Below are 8,457 nucleotides of genomic sequence, written 5' to 3'. Positions count from 1 at the left end.
TGCCTTGTAAGCTAGCATATAATCTCTAGTGCCTCTAAGGTACTTCAATATATGCTTTACTGCAGTCCACTGTCCTTGTCCAGGGTTACTTTGATATCTGCTAACTATGCCCTTGGCAAAACAGATTTCTGATCTCGTGCATAGCATATATTAGGCTTCCGATAGCCGAAGCATAAAGAACTGCCTTTATTTCCTTTATCTCCTTTGATGTCTACAGAGACATATCTTTAGATAAAGTTACTCCATCCTAAAAAAGTAAGAAACCTTTCTTGGAGTTTTGCATGCTTAAAACGAGTAAGGATTTTTCCGATGTATGAAGTTTGGAATAAGTAAAAAATTCTTTTCTTTCGATCCCTTATTACTTTGATCTCAAGAATATATACATTCTCCCAAGTCCATTATATCGAATTGTTTGGACAACCATACCCTTACTTCTGACAACATTTTGATATTGTTTTCAATTACCAAAAATGTTATCTACGTATAGTACAAGAAATACCACCACGCTTCCATCACACCTTTTGTATACACAAGACTAATCCAGTTACTAAATGAATCCAAAGGTCTGGATTACTTTGATAAACTGGATGTTCCAAGACCTTGAAGCTTTGTCTCAGTCCATAGACTGATTGAGCTTGCACACAAGATGATCTTAGCCTTTTGCAATGAACCCTTCTGGTTGCTTTATATGGATGCTTTCTTCAAGACTTCCATTAAGGAATGCTGTCTTGACATCCACTTACCAAATAGATAAAAGAATCTGGATAGACTTAAGCATGGCTACCAGTGAAAAAAGTTTCCTTTTTCATCAAGCCTTGCTTTGAAGGTTTCTACCTCCCTGTCTATCCCTCTTTTCCTATTATAAACCTTTTACACCCAAAGGCTTTTACACCACTTGGTGGTTCTACAAGCTTCCAGATTTTATTAGAATACATATATTCTAATTCTATTATTCATTACTCTTTGCCAAGATGCTGTATATTTATCTTGGAGTGTCCGGAGATCAGGTTCATGTTCTCCAGGGATCGAGTCCAAAAACTCTCCCAAAACATGAATCTTTTTAGGTTGCCTAACAACCCTCCCACTACGACAAGACACTTTCTGTAATTGTGTATCATTTGTGATACGTGTTGCAGTTTCCTTGTAGTATCTCATCTTGTACAGTTGGTACTAGATTAGACATGCCTTTTATTATTTCCTTAAGAACACATTTTATTATGGGCACATGGTTTCTTACATAGTCCTTTTCTAAAAATCGGTCATTGATACTAACAATGATCTTCTGATTTTTAAGACTATAAACCTACTTTCATTTTACTAGGATAACCCACAAACAAGTGAATTCCTATTCAACTTATCATTGTCTCTCTTTTGCATATGTGCTGGACTTCTCGAATCCGAATATGCTTCGAAATAGGCTTACGCCTATTCAGCAATTCTATATGAGTAGAGAGTTCTGACTTTAGAAGGTACTATATTCACTCCTGTTTCCAGAGTATATCCTTAAAATGATTTTGATAATATTCTTAATAACTCATCAATCTACTTATTTCCATAAGAGTCATATACCTTCCTTTTCCTACACCATTATGTTGGGTGTACCAGGTGCAGTTAGTTTGGATTGAATCCTTACTTCTGATAAATGACTCATAAATTCTCCCAAGAGGTACTTGCCACTACGATCTTACCGTAGTGTCTTGATACTTTTACTTTGTCGTTTCTCCACATCAGCCTCGTACTCTTTGAACTAATCAAAGCACTTAGACTTGCGGCACATCAAGTAAATATATCCGTAACTCAAATAGATGTCTATAAAATAGATGAAATATTTGAAACAACCTCTTGCCTGGATGCTCATAGGATCACACAAATCAGAATGAACCAATTCCAATATATCTTTGACTCCATACTCCTTAGACTTAAAAGCTTCTTGGTTATTTTTCCTTCCAAGTAAGACTCGTAGGTTGGAAAGATTTCCACTGCTAATGAACCCAAAAGTTCATCAGCTACCAATGAATCCTACTTAAGTTAATATAACCTAGCTTTAGATGCCAAAGATATAATTGGTTCATTTCCGAAGGTTGCTTTCTCTTAAAGTTAGAAGATGTGTTACTAATTTCTATTTGTTGCATCGTGGGAGTTATTGGATTATAAATTTTCAACCAACATACCAGAATAGATAACTTCCCTATTTTTCTTGATAACAACTTTGTTATCAAAATAGACACAATATCTATTCTATAATAGTTTAGAAACTGAAATCAGGTTCTTTTTAAACTTAGTATGTAAAGACAATTTCTAATAATCCAAATTTTATTCCTATTAGAGAATAAACCTCTCCCACTGCTACAGCTGCTATTTTTTGCAGTAATGCCCATGTGGACGGTGTTTTTATTTTCATTTAGTTGTCGGGTTTCCTGGAACCCTGCAATGAATTGCAGACATAATTAATGGCATCTGTATCTACACTCCAGGTTCTGGTAGATAACACCACTAGACATGTTTCAACTAATGAATTAAATACACCTAAATTGTTCTTAGTTCTAAGAGGACAGTCTACCTTAATGTCCAAATCATATTTCCAATCAATTATTATTGGGACCACTAAGTCTATCCTAAAGTATATCAGCTGGGGATTGACCATCATCCTAAGAATCACAAAAATATTTGGTTAAGACCAACTCATTAAAAATCCCCATGAAGTTTGTATGCCACGTTAGTGTGGACGTATACAAATTCAAAGAGGAAATTTTATCATTTAATTTTATTATCTCGTCAACCTATGACAAATAAAATTAATAGTTGGTCTGTCTTTGATCAAATATTTAGTCAAGACTCTAAATTTAAAATAATATTGATTCCTCAAACAATACTATTTAAATTTCTAACACCTCAAAACACCATGAATTTTGCATGCCACGTTAGTGTGGACGTATACAAAATCAACATTTGTAAGAGGAGGGTTTTACCCATTAACTATCTTGTCAACCTAACTTTATGACAAATAAAATTATCTCAAACACCATTAATTTTGTATGCCACGTTAGTGTGGACATATACAAAATCAATCATTTGTAAGAGGGATTTTAACGCATTAATTTTATTATCTTGTCACCCTAGTTTTATGACAAATTAATAGTTGGTTTCCCTTTGGTCACACAAGTAATAGCAGTGACTCCGTCAGGGAGGATACTATTAAATGTGTCTAAGTGTATACCATTACTTGATACTTAGTCCATTAAATAGAATTGTGCCCCTTCAGTTCGTGAAGATCACACACATCCTAAATAATTTCCTATAACGATCCATAAAGGAAGTTTGATCTAGTGATCCGCAAACAAACCCATCCTTTGTGGAGGGAGGCACTCAGAGCCAACACGCAAGCTTGTTGCATCACTTACAAACCAGTAATGGAGACCGTGGGATTTACTTAAAATCCCTCTCCCTTAGTTATTTATAAATGAGGAATTTTAAACTATGCTAGCCTACTAAACTTGTAAACTAACATGCACAATATATAAAAGCAATAAATAGAAAATCTAATTTTCAACTATTATGGCTTTTATCTCTAGTTGTCCTCCGTGTGTTGTCATCCCAAGCTGCTGCCATATTTGGCCACCGCCACGGGTCTAGCTGTCGCCTCCATCTTGCTCCTAGTTCCACTGCGCCTCTGGTCCTTAGAAAGTTCCACACTTTGCAAGATTCGATCCATGACAAAAATAGAATTTTACATTTTGATCCTATATTCCATAAAAGGAATGTACATATATCTAGATCAAAATAAAATCTAATAAAACTAAATACGACTCCTCCAGTATTTTAATACAATCATGCACACATATAAATGCCCTTGACATGTCCAAGGGTCCAATCACACATAATAATTAAAAGTCATAATAGTTGGATCCTGCGTCCACAAAGTTAGCACATCCTACTATTAACCCGCCTAAATTATGTATGACATGTGCATAATTATCCTAATACCAAATACACAAAGCAGCTCTCATACCAATTGTTGGTTGCTACTCGGTAAACCTAGAGGTTCCATTGTACAAAAATTTTGTACAAAGGTCTGAACCTTTTCCTAGCTACCATGTGCTCTTTTAAATTAAATTTTGGATCGCCTGTGGAACTTAACACGTTTGATCCAAAACTTAATCTATTTGTTCTTTCAGGTTTTGACTTGGATCTCCTGCCGAATTTAACACGTTCGACCCAAATCACCTTAAGTTATTAATTCCATTAAATATTAATTTCCATAATTGGTTCCCAGTACTGACGTGGCGAGGCACACGGCCTTCTTGGATATGGGAGCAACCACCACCGACTAGACAAAACCTTTTATAGAAATCTAATATTTAATTTCCTAAAATAACTTTAGGTTAACCGAAAAGAACAATCAAATCACAAGGAAAAGAAAAACAAAAGAACACAACATCGAAAAACATATTCGAAATTCTAGAATCATAAGCCTCTTGTATTTGGTATTATTTCCATAAATAACTAGTATGATGCGGAAAGAAAAATTACTAGTTATACCTTGTAGAAAAACCTCTTGATCTTCTACCGTATTCCTCTTCTAACCTCGGACGTTGTGTGGGCAACGATCTTCCGAGATGAGAAACCACCAACCACCTTCTTCTCCTCCTAGCTAGGTTCGGCCACAAAAAAGCTTCACCAAGGAAGAAGAAAAACACCAACCAAGCTCCAAGAGATGCAAGCTTTCTCTCCTTCTTCTTCTTCTTCTCCAAGTAGTATCCGGCCTCCACAAGAGCTCCAAGCAATAGAGAATTTCAGCCACCACAAAGAGGAAGAAAGGGAGAAGATGTTGGCCGGCCATACCAAAGAATAGGAGAGGGAGAATAATAGAGGTTGTGTCTTGTGAAGGCACCCTCACCCCTTCTTTTATATTCCTTGACCTAGGCAAATTAGGAAATTTAATTACAATAAAATTTCCTTAATTCCCTTGACATGATTTAATTGAGAAAAATAAAATAATATTTCCCCAATTAATCTCTAATGGCCGGCCACATCAAGAGGAAATAAATTAGACAAGTTTTAATCAACAAATTAAAACTTCCTAATTTGTTTCCGGAAATTTTAAAAATAAAATTTCTCTTTAAAAATCTCTTCATGGTTGATAAAAGAAAATTTCTATAATTTTAATTTTATCAACATGTGGATAATTTTAAAGAGAAAATAAAATATCTCACCAATCTACAAATAAGGAAAGAGATTTAATCTCTTTCTTTAATCTTTTGTAGATTTTTTACAAGAGAGATATTTTAATTTTAATTCTCTTTAATAAATTATTTCTTCCACATAATAAAAATTAAAATTAAAATCCCTTTTTAATTTAATTTGGCCGACCCCCACTAGCTTGGGTTCAAGCTAGGGCCGGCCACCCAATTTTATACTTAGGCCGGCCCTAGCTTGGCCGACCCCCTATTGGTGGGTATAGAAGGTGGGTATAGGTGGGTATAGTACTCTATAAATAAGAGGCTACGATAGGGACCGAGAGGAGGAATTGATTTTGGTCTCCCGATAAAATTAAGCATCTCGTGTTCGCCCCGAACACACAACTTAATTTTATCAATAATAATTCATTCCACTAGAGAACTATTATTGAACTACCGCACCAATCCCAAATTACATTTTTGGGCTCCTTCTTATTATGAGTGTGTTAGTCTCCCTGTGTTTAAGATATCGAATGTCCACTAATTAAGTGAGTTACTGACAACTCATTTAATTAATATCTTAGTCCAAGAGTAGTACCACTCAACCTTATCATCATGTCGGACTAGGTCCACCTGCAGGGTTTAACATGACAATCCTTATGAGCTCCTCTTGAGGACATTATCAACCTAGTATCTCTAGGACACAGTTTCCTTCTATAATCAACAACACACACTATAAGTGATGTCATTTCCCAACTTATCGGGTTTATTGATTCATCGAACTAAATCTCACCCATTGATAAATTAAAGAAATAAATATCAAATATATGTGCTTGTTATTATATTTGGATTAAGAGCACACACTTCCATAATAACTGAGGTCTTTGTTTCTTTATAAAGTCAGTATAAAAGAAACGATCTCAAATGGTCCTACTCAATACACTCTAAGTGTACTAGTATAATTATACAGTTAAGATAAACTGATACCTAATTACACTACGACCTTCTAATGGTTTGTTCCTTTCCATTTTAGTCGTGAGCTACTGTTTATAATTTATAAGGTACTGATAACATCATCTTCTGCATATGGCACCACATACTATGTTATCTACAATATAAATTAATTGAACAACTACAACTAAATGTAGACAATTTGACCAAATGTGATTCTTTATTCATAATGAATGTTTACAAAGCTTAGGCTTTCAGTATACACTCCAACAATCTCCCACTTATACTAAAATACTAAGCTTCCATATCTGCTGCCATACATCTGATTCTCAACCCTTCAACATGCCCATCAAAAGCTCTTGCCTTAAGGACCTTAGTGAAAGGATCTATAGGTCATTACCTGATGCAATCTAGGCGGCAACAACTTCTCCTCGTTTATACGATTTCTCGTATTGGGTGGTACTTGCGCTCTATTGTATTTACTTGCCTTATAGACTTATGGTTTCTTCGAGTTTGCTACTGCACCAATATTATTACAATAAATTATAACAATCTTTGGACAAACCAAAAATCATATCTAAGTCTATCTTGAGGTTATTGAGTCATTCAGCTTTTATGGCTACCTCAGAGGCTTGCCATATACTAAGCTTCTATGGTGGAGTCCAGAAAAACACCTATGCTTATCACTCTTCCATAGTTATGACTTTACCTCCTAAAGTAAACACAAAACCCCGAGGTTGACTTACTATTGTCCCTATCCGATTGGATGTCAAAATCCATGCAACTCACAGGGAACAAATTATCTGCCTTGTAAGCTAGCATATAATCTCTTGTGCCTCTAAGGTACTTCATTATATGCTTTACCGCAGACCAATATCCAGGGTTACTTTGATTATCTGCTAACCATGCCCACGACAAAACAGATATCCAGTCTCGTACACAGCATTGCATACATTAGGCTTCCCACAGCCGAAGAATAAGGAACTGCCTTCATGTCCTTTATCTTCTTTGATATCTTCGGAGATATCTCTTTAGATAAAGATACTCCATGCCTAAAAGGTAAGAAACCTTTCTTGGAGTTTTGCATGCTTAAAATGAGCAAGGATTGTTTCGATATATGAAGCTTGGGATAAGTAAAATATATTCTTTTCTTGCGATCCCTTATTACTTTGATCCCAAGAATATATGCATTCTCCCAAGTCCTTCATATCGAATTGTTTGGACAACCATACCATTACTTCTGACAACACTTTGATATTATTTCCAACTACCAAAAATGTTATCTACGTATAGTACAAGAAATACCACCACGTTTCCATCACACTTCTTGTATACACAAGACTCATTCGGTTATTAAATAAATCCATAGGTCTAGATTACCTTATTAAACCGAATGTTCCAAGACCTTGAAGCTTTGTATCAGTAGACCGATTGAGCTTGCACACAAGATGGTCTTAGCCCTTTTGCAATGAACCCTTCCGGTTGCTTTATATGGATGCTTTCTTCAAGACTTCCATTAAGGAATCCTGTCTTGACATCCACTTACCAAATAGATAAAAGAATCTGGATAGACTTAAGTATGGCTACCGAGTGAAAAAGTTTCCTTTTTCATCAAGCCTTGCTTTGAAGGTTTCTACCTCCTGTCTATCCCTCTTTTCCTATTATAAACCTTTTACACCCAAAGGCTTTTACACCACTTGCTTCCAGATTTTATTAGAATACATATATTCTAATTCTATTATTCATTACTCTTTGCCAAGATGCTGCATATTTATCTTGGAGTGCTTCGTCATATGTCCGGAGATCAGGTTCATGTTCTCCAGGGATCGAGTCCAAAAACTCTCCCAAAACATGAATCTTTTTAGGTTGCCTAACAACCCTCCCACTACGACAAGACACTTTCTGTAATTGTGTATCATTTGTGATACGTGTTGCAGTTTCCTTGTGGTATCTCATCTTGTACAGTTGGTACTAGATTAGACATGCCTTTTATTATTTCCTTAAGAACACATTTTATTATGGGCACATGGTTTATTACATAGTCCTTTTCTAAAAATTGGTCATTGATACTAACAATGATCTTCTGATTTTTAAGACTATAAACCTACTTTCATTTTACTAGGATAACCCACAAACAAGTGAATTCCTATTCAACTTATCATTGTCTCTCTTCTGCATATGTGCTGGACTTCTCGAATCCGAATATGCTTCGAAATAGGCTTACGCCTATTCAGCAATTCTATATGAGTAGAGAGTTCTGACTTTAGAAGGTACTATATTCACTCCTGTTTCCAGAGTATATCCTTAAAATGATTTTGATAATATTCTT

Source organism: Zingiber officinale, chromosome 6B (assembly GCF_018446385.1).
Source record: "Zingiber officinale cultivar Zhangliang chromosome 6B, Zo_v1.1, whole genome shotgun sequence".
NCBI classification, from domain to species: Eukaryota; Viridiplantae; Streptophyta; class Magnoliopsida; order Zingiberales; family Zingiberaceae; genus Zingiber; species Zingiber officinale.
Note: the sequence above shows the minus strand (reverse complement) of the source record.